This window comes from Arachis hypogaea, chromosome 13 (genome assembly GCF_003086295.3).
Source record: "Arachis hypogaea cultivar Tifrunner chromosome 13, arahy.Tifrunner.gnm2.J5K5, whole genome shotgun sequence".
In the NCBI taxonomy this organism is placed as follows: Eukaryota; Viridiplantae; Streptophyta; class Magnoliopsida; order Fabales; family Fabaceae; genus Arachis; species Arachis hypogaea.
Window position 1 is genome coordinate 88,696,138 of NC_092048.1, and position 21,349 is coordinate 88,717,486.

The 21,349-nt window shown below is 34.3% G+C and overlaps 1 long non-coding RNA gene across 1 annotated transcript; it reads left to right on the forward strand.

Moving 5' to 3' along the window:
• The first annotated feature begins 1,836 nt into the window (after window positions 1-1,836).
• LOC140177973 (uncharacterized) lies at window positions 1,837-15,004 on the forward strand. The gene is made up of 3 exons (XR_011869801.1): window positions 1,837-2,260; window positions 2,363-2,444; window positions 14,810-15,004. It is a non-coding gene; the product is annotated as an uncharacterized lncRNA (long non-coding RNA).
• Window positions 15,005-21,349: the final 6,345 nt, after the last annotated feature.

Consider the following 21,349-nt stretch of genomic DNA (forward strand, 5'->3'; position numbering starts at 1 on the left):
AGTTGTTGTTCTTGGAGGAGATTTTAGACAAATTTTACCTGTGATTCCCAGAGGCTCAAGGCAAGATATAATTCAGTCTTCTATTAATTCTTCATATTTATGGCATAACTGTAAGGTTTTGAAACTTACAAAAAATATGAGATTGTCACTAAGTGAAAACAACAACATACAAGAACTCAGAGATTTTGCAGAATGGCTACTCAAAATTGGTGATGGTTTGGCTGGTGATACAATAGATAATGAATCAATCGTTCATATACCATTTGACATTTTGGTTAAGAACTCTGAGATAGCTTTGGATGACCTCATTGATTTCGTGTATCCAGATATGTTATCCAATTTATCCGTTAAAAATTATTTCAAGGATAGAGCAATTCTTGCACCAACTCTGGATTGTGTCACTGATGTCAACAACAAGATAACTGCAGGGTTACCTGGACAAGAAAGAGTCTACTTAACTTCAGACTCTGTGTGTGTTGAGGAGGGAAATATGGAATTTGAGTTAGATGCTTTCTCGCCGGAGATTCTAAATGGAATAAATTGTTTAGGTCTACCACCACACAAGTTGGTTCTGAAGGTTGGCGCTCCTGTTATGTTGCTGCGGAATATAGACCAGACTAATGGTTTGTGCAATGGAACGAGGATGCAAGTTAGAAAAATGGAAAATCATGTGATAGAATGCAAGATTTTAACTGGTAACAAAGTTGGGAGTATTGTTCTTATCCCAAGACTGAATATAATTCCAAATAATGAAACATTACCGGTCAGGTTTTAAAGAAGACAATTCCCAATTATCATGTCATTTGCAATGACAATAAATAAGTCCGAGAGACAAACTCTATCCAAAGTTGGAATTTACCTTCTAAGGCCAGTTTTCACCCATAGTCAATTGTATGTTGCGTTATCAAGGGTAACGAGTAAAGATGGTATGTGAGTGCTGTTGCAAGATCATGGGCACTTGGAAGATAACTGCACGATGAATGTGGTATATAGAGAAGTTTTTGAGAGCCTATAATGAAAAGGTAATAACAAAATGTCTTACTAAATTTATTTATTTATTAAAATTTATTACTCTCAATTAAAAAAATTTAGAAATTCTAGGCGCTAATTGATGAATTCTTATTGTACATTAATAGTTTGAGAATATTAAAATTATCATAAAAATTCGTATTATTTTATTCTCCTAATAAATAATTTTATAATTACGTTAATCATATAATTTTATATACTAACATTGATACAGTGTTGTTTTAAGTATATATTTTGCAAGTATCAAGGAATAGCATGAAATTGTTATTCAGTAGGTTTAAATTATTTGTTGTTTATTACAGAACTTTCTGCATTAGTATTCTCTATTAATTTATTCTTCATTTTGAGTTGATTTTGATATGTTCTTACTTCACAGTAAACCAACATATAAAATTTTGTTGGTGGATTTTACTAGATTATTTATGGTCATATTGAGTATATATGTCTGATTTATTAAAAAAAGTAGATTAAATAACTATTTTATAGTTAATACAATTAACACTATATTAAACCAATGAGTAATAACTCAAATGGCATAAACTTTTCATACTCATCTAAGAGGTTGCGGGTTCGAATTTTCATATTTTTGGTAAAAAAAAAATTAACACTATATTAAGAAAAGAAAAACAATACATACAAGTTATTTTTTTATTAGTTAAATTATTATAATTGAAATTAATTTTAACACAACAGTTTAAAATTATAATTTCAATTTTATCACGTGTATTGCACGGATAATTACACTTGTACAGGATAATAGGTGCTTTCAAACGGTAAAAATGAACTCAGATGGTCAAATTTGATCTCCTCCCAAATCTTAGCAGTTTCTGTTTTCATCAAATCCCCCAAAACGAGCGCACCTCCCAAATTCAAACCTATCCTAAATCTAAACAGTGTAGGTCAAGATTCAACGCTTCCTTTTTTTAGGATGAGCGCCTCTTTTCCCTTGCCAAATCTCAATCTTTTCTCAGTCTTCTCCCTTTCAAACCCTAAGAAAAGCCAAATGTCAATCTTCTAAGGTGAGCATCTCACTCTAGTCGAACTGTAAGCCAACCCAAACCTCCTTCTGCTCCTCTCCATCAACCTCACGTCAGTAAGGATACCTCTTCCCCTGTCTTGACGCGTCGTTTGAATTGTCGTACGCCATCAGTGATGCCATTTTAGTTCCATCGCCGTGTCTCAGCCTCTACGAGTTGTAACTCTGGTTCCATCGTCGTGCTCTACCTCTCTCGTGAATTCCGTTCCTCCTCTGTTTTCTCCTTTCTCTATTTTCTTCTCTGTTTCCATGCATACAATCATTTTCCCGACACAATATATCTGATTGAAACTCCAGGGACATCCTTGATGACTTGCATACAGATCTTGGAGCATACTTCTCCGACGTAGGATCTCCACTCGCAACCTTGTAAAATTTGGTATGCACTAATCCTGGACTTAATTATGCTGCAGAAGAGATTTTTTTCCCTTCTATATGCATTGATTATTTTGATTTTGTCATATTGTTATATAGGCGATTTAGCAGTGTGAATTCAGAACACTTTCCAATCAAAACCACTCAACGAAACCAAGTATGAGAGAGTTAAAATAAGCTAAGGAAGGTTTTGAAATGAATAAAAATCTGATCACAAGTAGAAAAATTGTGAACATGATAATGGGTCATGTGAAAATGAAAATTCTAACACCACCCAATAATTGCATCAATAAAGAGAAAACAGCAACATGAAAACTCATTAAAGTAAATAACAATAGAAGAACAAAACATAATAAACACAGAAGTCGAAGGCATAAATATATTAGATAAAAAATCTTTTTAAAGATTTGCATGTATAAGTTAGATAGTGGTTTAGAATTCACGAAAATTTTACTCAACGGAACCAAAGCTAAAAGCTAAAAATAGAATGTGATATCAATTTGTACTAAACTAATGATATTTATTTGTACTCTTTCAAATACTAATATGATATCACAGATTTTTGAGAAATCATCAATTGATGTCACACATATCTTTAAAATTGAGGTTTGGTCATTTTCCAAATAAATAAAATAGCTAGATGCAATGGTCGGTACAAACTTGAGTCAAGGGAGACTTCAAACAGTACATGGAGGAAGAAATAATGCTACATAATAATAATAAATTAAGTATAGAGAATTAATTCTTAATTAATTAATATTAGCTAATTTTTTATTGTAAAATTATTTTTAAATTTTTATTCTTTGAAGGATGTAGAATTTAATGTTAAGATTTAAGATTTAAAATCTAAAAGTAAAACTTAAAATTTAGAATAAAAAATAACTAATATTAACTAAAAAAATTAGCTCCATAATTGAACTCATAATAATATAATAATTGTTCTTTTGTCTAACATATTGAAGTGGAGTGTTCTCGTCATTCTACAAAATTGAATCCTAGTAAGCTAGATGCTAAATGGATGACAACATATGGCCCCAATGCTGAAAGGTGTTTTAATAGTATAATTTAAGAATAAATTACTATTTGTACCGATAAAAGATACAGATGCTGACAAATGTATCCATATAAGAATAAAACGATAATTATAATCATGGAAGATAGTTTTTGTGTGCCAAGAGTACCAAGACGTTGGTTACACAATTGGTCCGTTAGAGTATTCTTGGCACACAGAAGCTATCTTCTGTGAGTACAATTATCGTTTTATTCTTATATGAATACATTTGTCAGCGTTTATATCTTTCATATATATAAATGGTAATTTATTCTATAATTTAATTAGGATAAGGTTGAAAGCGAAATTCATAGCTATATGTCAGGCAATAATAACTATACAAACAGTTTTTTTCAAGAACTTTTATCATAAATAATAAGTAACAGATTTTACTATATATCTTGTCGATTTTTAGCAAATCGATGGTGGTTCGATATCTAGTGATCTGGGAGCGAAACCTACTCCTTTGTGCACTCCACATCACATGATTCAATTCAGTTCACAGGGTCCCTGCAATTAATTCCTGCTACTCATCTACCTCTTCCTCACATAACACAAGTGATTGATCTGATAGCAAATCCTTTGCAGCACTCTCCAGAAGAAACCCATAGACTTGAATCAATTTCACCAAATAATCAAACCGTATCTTCCATAGAAAACATAGTAGTCGCAGACTCTGATTCTGCTTCTAAAGCTGCTGACACCACCAATTCAACTTCCTCTCGATCTAAGGTTTCGAAAACCCCTCCAGAGCTACAACCTAAACCTTCCCTTCTAGCTAATCCTCAGACCCCTCCAGATCCAAGACCCAAAACATCAAATGCTCCTACCACTCCAACCAGTGCTACCTTGGACGACTTGATCTCTGTTTTGAATACCTGGACCTGAACCAGAAATCTCAAGACCTGCTTCATCAAGGCCTTCAATCAAATTAGATCCTGATACTCGGGAACAACTTTGATCACTCATCAAGCTCTTAGATCATCCTCTTACTACCTGGGTTAATGATCCAATCCTTAACAAACTCCTGGCTGATCTTTTAAATTCTTCTTTTGAACTCCCAACTAACATACCATATTCTGCTTCAATTAAAGAATTCAAACAACTTCTCAACGAAAGCGTTGCATCTCAGTTCCAACTTCAAGAAACTGAAAATAAAAAAGCTACGGTCAGATCCAATATAGAAGATTGCTTCGCAATTGCTCAACCAATCCAAACCTCTCGTGAAGAATTTGATTGGAGAATCTCCCATGCTATTTCTGTTCAGGCTTTCCATGATCAAGAAGAAGCAAGGCTCGAAGCATAATTAATTCAAATCCAAGAACAACTTGCCACTATACGCCGAAATCGAGCTACTTTAGCCAAACCTCTGGCCGCAGCCCAACAAGAACATCATCTCCTTATTCAGGAACTTGTCTCAATCGATACCAAGCAGGGAGAATATGAAAAACAACTTGAGAAGATTCAAGCCGACAAGTTCAAACAAATAGAAGAGCTTTCAATTCTGGAAAACAATAGAGCAAAACTGTGCTCCGATTTGGCAAGTCTAGTAGCACCCTGACTTCCCTTTTTAATTCTATTTTGTATTATCCCTTGTCTTTTTTGAACTTTATATATATTGAACTTTTATGTTTGCCAACAATAGAAAAGTTTCAAGTATTTTTCATTAATCGAGTTAATCACTTTCCTTGACTCGATATCTTTGATATGATAGATATTTCTAGAATATGCCCCTATTACCTGAAAAGGGCCTTCCCAACTATGGGACCATTTACCCAAAAACCTCGATTTCTTCTCCATCGATAAAATGACTTTTAAAACTAACTCGCCTATTTTGAAAAACTTTTCCTTAATTCAACGATTATAACTTCGCGCAACACTTTCTTTCTGTTGAATTACATTATCAAGTGCCAGGATTTGCTCTGAGTCCAATTCATTTAATTCATCGAACATTGCATTCCAATAATCATCGACTGGCAAATCATTCTGTCTTGCTACTCTTAAAGTATTCAAATTAATTTCTGTTGAACCTCTTGGCGAATTTTGATAAGCCCATAATATTTGACTTAAAGTTTCATGCCACATTCAAGGCATATTCCCGATATGCTTTTTAATCAAGTTTATCAATATCTTATTTGCTGCTTCTACTTGTCCATTAGATTGTGTATAATAAGGAGTTGAAGTGATCATATTAATGCTTCTCGAAGATGCAAAATTTTTAATTCGTTGGCCAATAAATATAGTTCATTGGTCAGTACTTAACGTCTGAGGAATTCCAAATCGATGGATAATATGTTCCTCAACGAAGTCTATTATTTCATTTTGACCAACCTCTACTGACGGAACTGCTTCAACCCATTTCGTGAAGTAGTCAATAGCCACTAAAATAAAGTTGTGTTGTTTTGATGAAGGGGGATGGATTAATCCAATCAAATCCAGAGCCCAACCTCTAAATGGCCATGGCTTTATTATCGAATGTGATTCAGATGCTGGAACTTGTTGAATCGAACCATGTTTTTGGCACTCCAGACATGCCTTCGCATAATTAATACAATCTTTTATCATGGACGGCCAATATACATGATTTCGATATAATACCCATCTCATCTTTTTCCCCGCCTGATGGGCACCACATATTCCATTATGGACTTCACCCAAGGCAATATTCTGATCATCTCGATTTAAGCTTCTTAACAAACTCCCATCAATCCCTTTTTTATACAGTTCATCAGCCAACAAGACAAAATTCATGGCTCGTAATTTTATCTTTCTATTAACTGCAACATTGGGATCTTTTAAATAAAGAGCAATAGGCTTTCTCCAATCAGAATCTTCCCATTCATCCATACACAAAACCTCTCTTTCATTTGCTGGTACTAATATTTGATAGATACCAGATAATTTTCTAAGAGTCTCTGGACCAACCCGATACCTCGAAGCAATTTGTGCTAACTCATTAGCAATTTCTTTATGAATTCTAGGAATATGCACCAGGGAAATATTTCGAAAAGATGTTAATAATTCCCAAGCAGTTACAAAATATTTCTGTAACGTCTCATTATTACACTTAAATTCTTTCGATAACTACTTTAAGACTAACTGTGAATCCCCTAATATTTGAACCTCTAAAGCCCCTTTGATGATTAAAATTTCAAGACCCAAAATTAGAGCCTCATATTTGGCCACACTATTTGAACAAGGATACTTTAGTTCAAACAAGAATTCTGATGGAATACCCTCTGGTGAGATAATGAGAATCCCAACTCCTGCACCATCTTTATGCTTGGATCCATCAAAATACAATTTCGAATAACCGTTTTCTACTTCGATTACGTTTGTCCCCTGGTCATTCAGATCTTTCGAATTATCTACAAGAAAATCTGCAATGACCTGTCCTTTCACAGCCTTGGCGGGAACATATTGTAAATTAAATTCCGTCAATGCCAGCATCCACTTCCCCAAACGTCCCCGCAACAAAGAGAAACTTAACATATACTTAATTATGTCAGTCTGTGCTATAACTTTTACTGACTTAGCCACCATATAACACTTTAATTTCATACAGGCATGATATAAAGACAAACACAATTTCTCAATTGGGGAATATCTTGCTTCGATATCAGTTAATACTCGACTAAGATAATAAACTGCCCACTCTGTGGTCCATTCGAATTTCGAACCATTTTTTAATTTCACTAAAGGCACAAACACCCTAGTTCAATCTGAAAGATTCAAGATGAATTTTCGAAGATAATTTACTTTACCCAAAAACGATTGCACTTCTTTCTTCGATTTGGGTGCAGACAATGCTAATATTGCATCTTCTTTATTTTTATTAATGGCTATTCCTTTTTTATGAACAACAAATCCCAAGAAATTTTCAGTCGATACTCCAAAAGCACATTTCAACGGATTCATTTTTAAACCTTTCTTCCTCATAGTAAGGAATGCCTTTCTCAAGTGGTCAATATGTTGACTTACGGAAATCGATTTAACCATTACATCATCGATATATACCTCCATAAACTTCCTAATAAACTCATGAAAAATGGCATTCATTGCCCGTTGATATGTTACTCCAGCATTCTTCAAACCGAAAGGCATAACCACCCATTCATATGTACCTAATGCTCCAGGACAACGAAAAGCAGTTTTTGCCACGTCATCTTCAGCAATAAAAATATGGTTATATTCAGAATATCCATCCATGAAACTAAGAATTTCATTCCCTGTGGCAGAATCGATTAACATATCTGCAATAGGCATAAAATATTCATCTTTTGGAGTAGCATTATTCAAATCTCGAAAATCGATGCATACTCATAACTTCTCATTCTTCTTCATAACAGGGACAATATTTGATACCCACTCCACATAACGTGCAGTTCGAATAAATTTCGCGTTGATTAAGCACTCTATTTCTTCTTTAATTTTAATATTGATTTCAGGAGCAAAACGCCTTGGAGTTTGTTTTACAAGTCGAGCATTGGGTTTCAATGCTAATCAATGTTCTACCAACGAACGATCGAGACCAGACATCTCATGATAATCCCAAGCAAAACAATCTTTAAATTCATATAAAAGATTAAATAGCTCAGTTCGAAAAGGATCAACAAGATCTTTACAAATATATGTATTTCGAACATCATCAATAGTCCCTAGATTAATTTCTTTTAAGGGATCTTGAGATTCAAACCCTTTATAATAATCATCCTCTTTGGTTGAATATTTTTCAAATCCCAAAGGTTCTAAATCATAGATGCAATCAAAAGTGAAATCAATTAAATAATCAGAAATAGAGGAAATTTGATCTTTGATTAAGCCATCATTTCTTTTATTTTCTATACAATGGGCCTCTGTTATTAAATCGGCAGTCCGACTCGCATCATTGGTTTCATTACAAGAAGTAGGGAAATCATAACTAAATTCGACTGGAAGCATCAAATCGAACATACCACCATTAACAAATTTACTAACCCTATCTGATTCAACTTCATCAGAAGAATCATCTTTATTTTCTAAAAACTGAAAATTATTTAAATAATTATGTAATGTTACTAGGTAATCGTAAACCTCCTCAACCTGGCTCATGGTGCAGTCTTCAGAGTCTTCAAGAAAGACAGTCCCAACCAGTCGGTTCGAAGCCCACGTCTGGATAACGCAACTTTACCGAAAGGCCTTCTGAAGTCAAATAACACCCTTCACAATTATAAGAATTTAGAGATCGATCAACATTTAAAGGCTTCAATTTTCGATTATAAATCCTAAAATCAACATGCGTCTGCTCGACATACAGACTTGAATCTGCTTTAACAATTTCAGGTTTACCCTCTTTAGTACACAGAAGCATGCTCTGATGCATAGTAGAAGGTACAGCTCCTACACCATGGATCCAATGTCTCCCTAACAAGGCATTGTAGCTTCTTAATCATAATCCTCATTTGGATTACTTTCACATTCTCCAAGGTATTCAGTTGGAATGATCGAGATCGTTCCTACCATATCATCATCTCCTTCATCAAAATACTCCTCATCAACATCAACGTCCTTATGTTTGTCGACCCCAGAGGATTGAGCCACTGCCTTACCTTTTTCCATCTTCGCAGGTGATGGAATTTCCTTAGGGTAAGTCTCTCCATCAGAAGGAAAGACAATTCGAGAATGCACAGAAGACGTTGCCCCCTTGCTTACCTCTTTTCCTGTCTCCATTTGAAGTTTCTTATTCCGATTGAAACTTCTTCCTCCACCTCTACCTCTTGGATAACCTCTGGCTCGACTCCGATAGAAGGCATACTGATTTCGGGAAGGTGCTCGATGCCCCCATTGAGGGTTACGTCGATACAGATGATCATGCCTTTGGAATTCCTGACAATTCCTAATCCATTGAACACCTATAGCCTGGGATCGGCTTAAAGGTGCAGTCACATCATGCTGAGGGATCTTTGAACTAGAACCCTCCACACGTCGAATTGGCTGTCTTTGTTGTGCTTGTTCCTCCCTATGAGCCAATTCTTTATTCATCCTTTCCTTTTCAAAGATCGCCGCTGCTTCAGCATCGAAAACAGCGTTGCACCGAGGACATAGAGATACATCCCGGTCTTTGATCTTTTGCTGAACTAAGAAATCCAGCAGGCCATCTCCTGTCCTAGGATATACAGATCTTACCTGTGACTTAAAGTTATCTAGAGCCACATCAAAATCATAGGACATGCCAACCATGTTCACCCCTAGGCAAGGTTCGACACAACTAGCATTGACTTCGAAGGGATCTACATTAACCTTCATTTCCTTCTTGCCATCATCAAACTTCAATCGTCCTTCCATGATTGCCTCTTGAATCAAGTCCCTGAAACAGACACAACTGTTAGTCGAATGACTTGTTACTTGATGAAACTTATAATAAGGCTTTCCTTTTAAATCTTTCACAGAAAGCAAAGTTCTACCCTCAGGTAAAACTAATTGTTTATCTTTAAGTAACACATTGAAAATCTGATCAGATTTTGAAATATCAAAACTATATTTCTTTTCACTTTTTAGTTTTGAATCATTCGACTTTTCATTGTTAGAAAGTTTCTTCAACAAAGAACAAACATATGGAGGACCTTTTTTAAGTTCAGCCAAATCAACTTCAGTCTCGAAATCGAGTTCCTCCTCTGAGGACTCCATGGTTACATAAGCAACATTTTCCTTTCGAGTAAAAGACCTACTCTTTGACCTCTGCTCATTTCTATATTTTTCTTTTTCTTTTTTCATGAGTTCAGTCTGTCTAACCTTTTCAGCCAAATGTGCCAAATCGGGAATATGCACATTAAGCAATTTCCTGCGCATATAGAATCCTAATCCCATAGTTGCTATTTTCACTATCTCATTCTCAGGTAATGACACATAGAATCTACTCCTAGTATTTTTGAAACGTATTAAATAATCATCAATGGTCTCACTATCTTCACGTTTCAAAGCCACTAAATCGGTAACTGCTACGTTCATTTCACCTCAATAGAACTGAGCGTGAAAGGCAGTTTCTAACTGATTCCATGTTATAATCAAATTTTGTCTAAGATTCGAGAACCAATTAAATGCATTCTTCGTCAATGATGAAGGAAAAAGTTTTATTTTCAAATTTTCATTATTAGCTAAATTTCTGATCTCAACCAAATAACGAGCAACATGTTCAGTAGTTGATTCTCCAACTTCACCAACAAATTTTGTGGCTATCTTTGGATTTTTTTACCCCTCTTGGCACTTCTGCCATTTGGACCACTTGGGAAAAAGCAGAGACAAAATGCGGCTGGTTCATAAATCCAACGTTCAATCCAACCCGATTTAAAACTTCTACAATTCTAGTGACTTGATAGCGTTCGCCACCATGCAATCTGGCTAAAAAGTCATCAACATTTTGACCCCGGGGAACCACGCGAGGATTTTCTTGATTTGGGATATTGTTTTCATTTTGAAAAATATTTTCCATCCCTTTGTTATTTCCCCTGACATTATGCCTTTCACCTTCATCATAATTAACAATTCGAGCAATTCTATCGACTTGTCTAGCAAGATACTCGAATTTTGACTCATGATCAGTCATCATGGGATTCAGAATTGTAGTCATTTGCTGAGTCAACAAATTGACTAAGTCATGATGACTTTCCTCCACTTGTTGTCGATATACTGCCATCGAATTCGCAACATTCGAAGTGGAACCCACAGTATAATCACGAGAATACTCGGAATGCTGTTGTGAGTTTTGAACATTATTAACTCCATTTCCATTCCCAAAGCGGACAGGTGGCGCGAAACCACCCACCAGCGGGGTATAACCAGGAGGGAGACCATAAGGAGGCTAACCAACGGTTAATGGAGGCTGATATGGTGGCACTGGGCCACGTGGACGAATATTGCGTCCAACATTCTCAGTTTGAATAGTCGTAACGACTATACTTTCAGTCCCAATTACACCTTCCGAACGTGAATACACGTTGGCTTGTTGTATGGACACTGGTATGCTATCATTGGTGGATGAACCACCATTCACATTCGATAATTCATCAGCCATGTGAATGATCCTCCCACTTCGTAATTGAATACACTAAAAAATACTGGAAAAATATTTATTTGATACACTTTGATTTAAAACTGTCCCACTGGGCGTGCTAATTTGTTTTGTTAATTTTTAGCAAATCGATGGTGGTTTGATATCTAGTGATCTGGGAGCGAAACCTACTCCTCTGTGTGAGTACCCGTTTTCTAAAAGCGCATCAAAGCGTCTTCGATTAGACACGTGTTGTAAATAAAGTAAAGAAAATTTGTAAATCTGTAAAGGGAATACAAATAATTAAAGTTTCGAAGAATGAATGTGCAAAAAACAGTAGAGTTTGCATTAAAATTAAAGGAGAACAATAAAAATGCAATTGATTGAATCAACGGACTTCGACATAGAATTTTAAAGTGTAGAAAGATAACTTGGACAAAGAAAATATAAAACACTTGAGATAATAGAATTACTTGAAATATCAAATTTACAGAAAAGTAAAGTAAATTGAAAGAAAAGAAATGAAGATGGAAGGAACCCTACAGAAAAGTTAACTCGATTGCAGACTCAGGAATTCGCTGGGATGTGAGTGTGCTTGAGTATTTTTTCTGAGTAAAAGTTCCAACCCTTATTCACTAATATTTCCTAGTATTTATAGGCTAATCTTACATAACTGACAATTAATTCACAATTAATTACAATTAAATATGACATTTCAAATTTGAATTGCAGTCTCTCTTGGTAAGCGTTCCCGCCGCATGATTGTAGATATTCCCCATGATCTCCTCGTTCAATAAAAGCCATTAACTTCCCACTTTCACAAATATTCGATTAGCTCTTTCGAAGGCCTTACTCAATTCTTCGAATCGAGTCTTCTACTTGATTTGGCTCAGTTGATCAACAAAACAATCGAAATCCAAATCAGCGCTGATTACCTCCAATTTCATACTTATGCGTGCGTCTTTTCGAGAAACCACACTTGACTTATTTCGATTCAACTCACTTTTATTGAAAATATTTTTCGATCAAAAAATTGCCCCCTTGGATTAATGTGGTTGCCTTCGATATCATTATCGAACAATAAAGCACTTAATCCAAAAGACGCTAGTTTTCAAACCAGTAATAATTGTCATTTAAACTCTCCATTACTATTGATCCACTCGACACGTCTCCCAAGACTTGCGCTTTCTCTCTCCATTACTTCATCTTCCTCACGAAGTTACCTCTATTCGCATTCCTTCCACAGTAACGGCTACGGCAATACTTTAAATTCATCATTCTCTCCTTTGTTCGAACTTCTCGAACTTCATCATCCTCTAAATTTTCTCTGTACCAAAAATTTCCTCACAGAAACCCTCAACCTTCATTCTTACTTCCTCTCCTGGAAAAAAGGCTGGTTCTTCTTCTTAGGCTGCCACCTAAGGCAAGGGTAAAGGCCCCATAATAGCACCACCATCTCCACCAGCTCTTCGCATCCTTAACCAAGTAAATGATGAAATCATTGACGATCCCCATTTGCAGGTCAATGACACCAGTATCCTATTCTCCTTCACAATCGGTACAGATACGCATTGCTTCCTCGGACCGATTGAAACTCTTGAGAGAGCAAACAAAAAACTCTCTTTCTTCCCTAATGCTGAAGGGGAAAATCTACTAATGAACCAAATTTTAAATTTTAAACTTTTTGATCATAAAAATTTTGATATTATATCACAAAATCACTTTTCACAAAAAATTTAAGCTTGAAATGATCTTAAAAGTTATAGAGAAAATAGAATGCTAAATCTGTAGTTTTTTGGAAAAAAAGATAGTAAACGAAAAAAGAAATACAGAATTGAAACTGTAAAGTAAATGTCATTCACATCTAAAGAAAGGGCAATATTTATAGGTATTGAATAAACAAGAGAAGCTCAAGAAAGATCAAGAATAAATTTTGAACACCTCTAACTACCTATAACAGAAATTGTACACGTATAACACAACTAACTAGAGTGATAGTTATTTTTCCTTTATATCCCCCCTCAAACGCAAGAGAGGTTTGGGAACCAATATGAGTTTGCATCTCAGTCTTAGAAAAGAAGCTATATTCAATGGTTTTGTTAGAATTTCAGGATCTATTCTTAATATATGTACAACATTGAGCTGTTTTTTATTAATTTTGTTTCGACTACATGTCCATTTGAGATTTTTTTGTCTTTTCATATAATATTGAATTTGCTTTCAATATTATAGTATTCATATTATCGCACAAGATTATAGGTGCTATAGGGAGATTAATCTTTAGTTCTTGGACAAAATTTTGCCGTTACACAAGCTTAGCTTCATACATAGCCAAACTTCTGAATTCTGCTTCTGTAGACAATCTAAAGATTGTGATTTGTTTGCTACAGCACCAAAATATTAGATCAATGCTAAAGAATGTACAAAAACCAGTTACAAGGTTTCGATCTTCAAAATTAGCAGCCTAGTCGACATCAAAAAACCCATACAATCTGTAATCATCAGACTTATTGAAGACTCAACCAAAATTCTTAGTTCCTTGCAAGTATTTAAGAATATGTTTCATAACTTTCCAATGAGATAATAAAAGATACTACAAAAATTGACTGATTTTGCACACACCAAAATTATATACATGTTAGACCCAAAACAATTTACACTTACTTAGACTGAGCATTACTCAAACACATCACAATTATAACATCTACAAACACGTTATAGAAATGAATATATTAATAGACATCTGAGTTTTTTATTCATTTTTTATTAAATAATAATAATATTAATAATAATTTAATGTAAAAACTACTTAAGATGATAAATATATTATACGAAAAAACTTTAGCTTCAAATCTTAGAAAAAACAAACATATGCATATGGGACAAGAAAGATAAAATCGAATATCAAATCCCCTCCGAAAAAATTAGGATTAAACTTCACACAGTATATATACTCACAATCGTTACAGAGTTAGTTTAACGAAATTCAATAACTGTTAATTATGTTTTAGTTTCTTCTCAATTCGCATCTTTGTGTATGTAGGAAGTGATCTAATATAAGGTATATATATTATTAACCAAATTTGTACTCAACGGAACCAAAGCTAAAAGCTAAAAAAAGAATGTGGTTGGCAATGTGCACTCCTTAATAACCATTAGATCTAATTATTAAGCTATTGTATATGTTTTTTTTTCCTTGTATTGCTTTGTAGTTCTTATTTTGTATTTGTTTTAATGCTTTTTTTTATTTATTTTTGTTTTGCTAATATTTGTCTAGCACAACATTATACAGGAACCCCAAATCATGTCGGAACTAATACCGAAACTAAGGATACTATGATGAGTGATCGTCCTTAACATTTTTTTACATAAGATTATGTAAAAATTATGTAGCCTTTAATTATATCATTGAGCCTTTTTGTAACTTTTTCACGAAAAATTATTAGTTTATGAATTTAATAATTCAAAATTAAATCTTTTTGTGCAATATCATTCTAAATGATTTCATCTTGCCTTAAAGTTGGAACAATGCCTAAAGGAGCTCAGGTATCATGTGAGCAACCACGTGATAGAGCTCCTCCATTTTCGTCAGCTAATAGTGCTCCAGCATCCCGTATTAATGACCATTTCGTGAACCGTGCACTGATAGACGGCTAGCATTGACAAGTCGAAGTGATGACCCTCAAACTCCCACATAATGCATAAAGACTCGGCATCGCTATAAAGTGGCCGATATATCTTTAGATGATGAAGATTATGACCTGGAGGCGAATGAAGTTGAGTCGTTTGATGACCACATTAATGACTTATTGAATACCCACGAACCCGAAGATTAGAACAATGACAGCAAACGCAAAGATACATATTATTGGAGTAACGACCTAATTTTTGGCGAAATAGAGTTTTTTGGAAGTTCTATGAAGGAAGCACCTCTAAGCACCTCTACTGCATCACCAAGCACCTCAATCTACATAATCATTATGTCATCACTAAGCAAGCACCTCTACTGAGTTAAGTTCGACGATACAGTCGCGAAGAACCTAGATTTTGAGCCGCTTCAGTTAGGAATTTCAGATTCTAGTTTTCGTAGTTAGTCTCAGTTTGATGAGCCAAACTCTATTCATGAGAGAAGAGAAATAATAACATAATAATATTATTATATTAATATTAGAGCTACTTAAGTAATATTATAATATTATTTGATATGCTTTAGTTAAAAACAGGAGATAAGTTTAACCGGGCTTGCAATCTATTGGTGCAGGTTAACACCAGCACTCTCTGATGACTTTAGCAATGGTAATGCCTCCTCATATATTTTCTATTCTCATGTTAATCATGTTACTAGTGTCATCTATACTAGCAGCTCAGATATTAATCTCTATAAGTGTTGTTATTTGTATTCTAATACATCTAGTTTTAGTAATTATACACCTGAGATATTTTTCAACCACTTCCCTAACTAGCCAATCATCATCAAAAACATTTTTCCTCACCCCCAAGACAATCCAAGCTGCTCATTTCCACCTTGAATGGTCAAAAATAAGAGAGAAAGAAAAGAGAGAAAACTTTGAACACATAGAACTTCAAATCTTGATTTCTTCCAAACCAATTAAAGGGATCCTCTCTTCTTCCTTTTCAAATATATGTCACTTTGCATGGATCAAAATCAGGTTAGGTGGCTGTTCATCTCTCCTCTTTGGTTCGGTTATGAACACTATGCTTAAACATGTGTTTTCTTAATGTTCTTCCATAGATCTCTTGTTTAACTTGACTTGTGGGCCAAGGAACTTCAATTTCCAACACATTTGAGATGAGGAATCCCTTCCTAACCTGATGCTAAGGTTTGTCCTGTTGGTGATCTTGAGGTTTAGAGTTGTTCTTGATTGTTTTTAACATGAAAAAGTGCTCTAGGAACACTTCAAGGAGCAACCGAATTTGGGGCAGCAAACTAAGGTAGGATTTGGTGAAATTAATCTTGATTAATTGTGTTTGAGTTGTTCGATTGTTATATGATTTGGTTATGCTTGAAATTGATTGTTTATATGAGTGATTCTTGGTGAAATTTTGGTAAAAATTTGATAAAATTTGATGATATTCAAGCTATGAATGTTGTTCTTGGGTGAAGCTGGAAAACCAAACCCTAACCCTTATATTGGGGATGAAAATTTATTGAAATCAAGTGGAAATCATGGGAATTTAATGGCTGGTAATTTAATTTGAATTTTAGAAAAAAATTGGTTACCGAAAAAATTGAAATACGGGTTAGAATTAAAGAAAGAGTCTAAAGAATTACGAAGAACACTTTAAGTTTTATCAAGAACACTCAAGAACGACCCTTTTATCTATTTTGGGGTCAAAGTATAAAATTATTATGTTTTGGGGGCAGGAGTATAAATATTAAAAGTTTAGGGGTTAAAGTATAAATATAAAAAATTAAAGGGATCAAAATATAATTTTTATAAAATTTTTGGGATCAAAATGAAATGTTTCAAAAATTTGGATTAAAATATTATTAAATAAGATAATAAAATATTAAATAATATTATTTTATTAATAATATTATTTTATTAAAAATAATAGTGAAAAGGCAATTTTCTTAAAAGTCTTAGGAAGATAACTTTAATCTCAGAATCTCATAATTACATTCATAAAATACCTAGGGAGTGGTAAGAATATCTTAGTGAGAAAAAGATAAAAGAAAGATAAAAGGTTGAAGAAAAGATTAAAAAAATGATGAAAAAGTAAGTAAAGTTTTAAAGACAAAGATAAATTGCGTTCAGGGCTAGGTATTATATGAATTGTTGAGTTTTAGAAAGGATAGCAAAAAATGTTAAAATGCGGAAAAATCAACGAATTGATAGTTATTGATTACGGGAATAACCCACGAACTGTTGTGTGTGTTGATCTCGGGGATAGCCCATAAACTGAGGATCGCTGTTTTGTTGTGTGTTGATCTCGGGGACGCCTACGAACTGAGGATTGTTGTTTTTCCTTGTGCATATATTATGGAAGCGAGCTTTGTGTGGACTGTCGGTAGTCATGAAAGAGTGGTATTCTTAATAACTGACACGTATGAACGAAGGACACAATGGGAAACAATATCTAGGACTAGTTCCTAGGTAATGTCGGGCTGCAGGGTGTAAACCGATACGTGAGCTCATGGCCTGCATAGGACAGACATGTATCATACTTGGTTGCACATTCTTTTTGTTATGATTGTTGTATGAATATATACTTTTTCTGTTTGTATTCTATTATTTGTGTTCACGGTGTGCTATTATCTTGTATTTCTCTATTTGTATTCTGTTTCTCTATTTTTTCTATTTATCTATTCTCTATGTTTTCTTCTGCTTATTGGAAAATATATTACTGACTAATAAGCACGACGGAAGCGATTAACTTAACTAATTAGTTCGACTTTACTAAGAACTCCCCACTTCTTATCCCTTCTCTCCCACCTTCAGATGGAAGCATGAGTATTCTTTCGTGACTTGCGAGTGATCGTTTTGCAAAGAGGATTCCGCTCTAGGTAATGTTCTGAGTCTATGGTGAACTCCATTCTCTGTTTATATGTAAATACTGAGAGACTAGCTGACATCTGTACCTGTTTTGAATACGAACTTTAACCTAACTCCTTTGTACGAGGCTCCTGTTATGAGGATACTTGATGAAATACCAGTGAGATGTCTTATGACAACGTATGATCGTGTAGAGGAGTAGTAGTAGATGATGTTCCGCCTTTTGATGACGTTCAACCTGACCCGGATTTTGAAGACCTAGCATGTATTCTCCTCCGCTTTCGTAGTTTAGATGGATTAGGTGAGTATAGAGTCTAGGCTAGCCTGGGCGCTGGCTTAGGGAATTTTTGAACAGGTCAGGGCCTATATATATATAATTATTATCTATCTATTTCTAGGGGTGTTCTAAGTGAGATATATACTCTAATAAAGGATGGATAACTAAATGTTGATAACTGTATGAGATGTATATACGTGTGGTTGTCTTTAACTATTTTACTTGTTATTATTTGTATATAAATTATGATTATTTCGTTTATTAATCCAAACATTTTCAAAGAAAAGTACCTTGCAAAAAACTACACTTTAAACAACGACTCAGGCTCATATAACAAATAATAGATAATAATTAGGAAGACAAGTTGATAGCACTCAATTTCCGATATAATATAGACATATTGAAAAGTGGGTTGTTACAATTTGGTATCAGAGTAGTTCATTTCTAGTAGAGCCTGGGGAGTGGACTGAATCATGCTTCACTGCATGCTCTGTATGTGTGTCTCATGCTGTTAGGGTATCTTTGAGATACAATTGGTATGAATGTCTATGAGTGCTCATTTTGGGAATGTTCGTGATTAACTTGAGATATTAAGATTGATCACCTTAATGTTGATTGTTTGGTGCGGATAAGACCTCAATGACTGCGAATAGGCATAGTTTAATTGAGCTCTGAACGACGAATCGATGTGAGGCATAGCTTTCTTCAAAGTTGTTATGATCTCCATGGCTATGTCTATGTGAGATTTGGATGTTGTAAGGAACGGACCGGTATCTTTGTTAGGATGGCTTGAAAGAAATAGATCGCTTGAAGATGAATTCTTGCACGTGGCTGAAATTTTGAGGGCAAAATTTTCTTTAAGGAGGATAGAATGTAACGACCTAGTTTTTGACAAAACGGAGTTTTTTGGAAGTTCTGTGAAGGAAGCACCTCCAAGCACCTCTACTGCATCATCAATAACCCCAATCTACATCATCATTATGTCATTGCTAAGCAATAACCTCTACTGAGTTAAGCTCGACGACATAGTCGCGAAGAACCTAGTTTTTGAGCCGCTTAGGTTAGGAATTTCATATTCTAGTTTCTATAGTTAGTCTCAATTTGACGAGCCGAACTCGATTCGTGATAGAAGAGAAATAGTAATATAAAATTATTATTATATTAATATTAGAGCTACTTAAGTAATATTATAATTTTATTTGATCTGCTTTAGTAAAAAACAGGAGATAAGTTTAACCGGACTCACAGTCTACTAGTGTAGGTTAACACCAGCACTCTTTGATGACTTTAGCAATGCTAATGCCTCCTCATATATTTTTTATTCTCATGTTAATCATGTTACTAGTGTCATCTATATTAGCAGCTCATATATTAATCTCTATAAGTGTTGTTATTTGTGTTCTAATATATCTAGTTTCAGTAATTATATACCTGAGATATTTTTCAACCACCTCCCTAACTAGCAAATTATCATCAAGCACATTTTCCCCCACCCCTAAGACACTCCAAGCTGCTCATTTCTACCTTGAACGGCCGAAAATAAGAGAGAAAGAAAAGAGAGAAAATTTTGAACACATAGAACTTCAAATCTTGATTTCTTCCAAACCAAAATTTCAAACCAATTAAAGGGATCCTCTCTCCTTCCTCTTCAAATCCATGTCACTTTTCATGGATCAAAATTAGGTTAGGTGGCTGCTCATCTCTCCTCTTTGGTTCGGTTATAAACACCATGCTTAAACATGTGTTTTCTTGATGTTCTTCCTTAGATCTCTTATTTAACTTGACTTGTGGGCCAAGGAACTTTAATTTCCAGCAAGTTTGAGATGAGAAATCCCTTCCTAAACTGCTGCTAAGGTTCGGCCCGTTGGTGATCTTGAGGTTTAAAGTTGTTCTTGATTGATATTAGGAGGAAAATGTGCTTTAAGAACACTTCAAAGAGCAACCGAATTTGGAAAAACAAATTAAGGTAGGTCTGGTGAAATTAATCTTGATTAATTGTGTTTGAGTTGTGTGATTGTTGTATGGTTTGGTTATGCTTGAAATTGATTGTTTATGAGAGATTCTTGGTGAAATTTTGGTGAAAATTTGATAAAATTTGATATTCAAGCTATGAATGTTGTTCTTGGGTGCAGCTGGAAAATCAAACCCTAACCCTTAAATTAGGGATGAAATTGTGATGAAATCAAGTGAAAATCATGGATATTTAGTGGCTGCAAATTTAATTTGAATTAAAAAAAAAACGGTTACCAAAAAGATTGAAAAACGGGTCAGAATTAAAGAAAGAGTCTGAAGAATTTACGAAGAACACTTTGAGTTTTATCAAGAACACTCAAGAACAGCTCTTTGATCCATTTGGAGTTAAAGTGTAAATATTATGTTTTGGGAGAAGTATAAATATTAAAAGTTTAGGGAGTTAAAGTATAAAAATCAAAAGTTAAGGGGTCAAAATATAATTTTTATAAAATTTTTGGGATCAAAATGAAATTTTTGAAATTTGGATTAAAATATTATTAAAAAATAAATAATAATAAAATAATAGTGAAAAGGCAATTTTTTCTAAAAGTTTTAGGAAGACAACTTTAAGCTCAAAATCTCATAATTACCTTCATAAAATACCTAGGGTGTGGTAAGAACATGTTAGTGATGAAAAGATAAAAGAAAGATAAAAAGTTGAAGAAAAGATAAAAGAAAGAAGAAAAAGTAAGTAAAGCTTTAAATGCAACGATAAATGTCGATTAGGAAAGTGATCTAGGAGCAACATAGTTAGTGCTTGATTGCGTTTAGGGCTAGGTATTATATGAATTGTTGAGATTTAGAAAGGATAATGAAAAATGTTAAAATGTGGGAAAACCCACGAATTAATAATCATTAATTACAAGAATAACCCACAAACTGTTGTGTGTGTTGATCTCGGGATAGTCCACAAACTGAGGATCGCTGTTTTATTGTGTGTTGATCTTGGGGATAGCCCACAAATTGAGGATCGCTATTTTGTTGTGTGTTGATCTCTAAGATGCACACAAACTGAGGACTGTTA